General features: G+C 38.1%; 1 pseudogene; it reads right to left on the bottom strand.

Moving 5' to 3' along the window:
• Nucleotides 1-1,019, bottom strand: part of LOC102833085 — a 2,877-nt pseudogene extending 1,858 nt beyond the window's left edge.
• Between the last annotated feature and the right edge of the window lie 342 nt (nt 1,020-1,361).

Raw genomic sequence — 1,361 nt, 5'->3', positions numbered from 1 at the left:
TCTCTCATACTTTGGCTATATTGTCAGGAGGGAACAGTCGCTGGAGAAAGATGTCATGCTGGGTAAGATGGTCAGAGAAAAAGGGGAAGACCCCCAACGAGATGGATCGGCCAGGTGGCATCATTGATGGCATCAAGTGTGGCAGCGGCAGTGAGGATCGGACATAGTGAGGATCGGACATTGGCCCAGGATCGGACATTGTTTCGTTCTGCTGTGCATGGGGTTGCTATGAGTCGGTTCCGACTCATTGGCACCTGACAACAACAACAACAAGTTTTGTTTTACTTTAAATACTTCTATATTTTGATTCATTTCTGGGTGGTGTTTTCATGTATGGTAATCTCAGTTTGTTATCTGTTCTCAGTCCAAAACATATCCTTTAGCATTTTTTATAAAGTTATTCTCTTATTGTTGTTGTTAAGTACCATTGAGTTGGTTCTGACTCATAGTGACCTTATATAGGGTTCCTGAGGAGTAGCTGGTGAGCTTGAACTGCCAACCTTTCAGTTCAACCTGACCTTGCAGCACAGTACATTAACCCACAGCACCATACCAGGAACCCAAAGTTGTTCCAGTCATTACAAATTCCTTTTATTTCTGTGCATCAGAAAATGTCCTAATTTCACCATCATATTTGAGGAACAACTTTGCTGGGTATATGATTCTTAGTCAGCCATTTTTTCTTTCAGTATTTTGTATATGTCAGCCCATTCCCTTCTTGCCTGCATGGATTCTGCTGGAAAATCAGAGCTTAGTCTTATTCGTTCTCCTTTGTAGGTAACTTTTTGTTATTTCCAAGCTGCTTTCAGGATTCTTTCTTTGTCTTTGGTTTTGGAGAGTTTGATTATGACATGTCTTGGTGATTTTCTTTTGGGAACTATCCTGTTTGGGGCTCATTCAGCTTTTTATATGCTTATCTTCTTGTCTTTCATCATGTTAGACAATTTTCCTGTGCTTGTTTCTTCTTGTTCTGTAATTGTGATTACCTGTAACTTGTTCCTCTTCACGGTGTTCCACATAACTCTTAGATTTTCTTCAGACTTTTTCATTCTTTTTCTGATTGTTCTTCTAGCATACTAGTATTGAGAGATTTCACTTCACGCTCACTAATTTGGGCTTCCATTGCTTTGCATTTCAGCGTATTGTCCATTTCTGAGATCTTAGCATTAATCTTCTGCATTTCTAATTGTAGGTCTTGTATTGTTTCAAAATTTGCATTTATTTTGTCTGTTTGTTCTTGTAGTGTTTTTATGAATTCTTCTAAAGTTTTCATTGCATTTTCCATGCTTTCCTCGATCTTTCTATCAATCCTTTGGAGGTACCTAATTAGCATTCTTTTAATTTTAATTTTTTAGTTAGTT

The sequence above is a fragment of the Chrysochloris asiatica genome, unplaced genomic scaffold, assembly GCF_000296735.1.
Source record: "Chrysochloris asiatica unplaced genomic scaffold, ChrAsi1.0 scaffold00018, whole genome shotgun sequence".
In the NCBI taxonomy this organism is placed as follows: domain Eukaryota; kingdom Metazoa; phylum Chordata; class Mammalia; order Afrosoricida; family Chrysochloridae; genus Chrysochloris; species Chrysochloris asiatica.
Note: the sequence above shows the minus strand (reverse complement) of the source record. Positions and strands in the feature narration are given on the sequence as shown.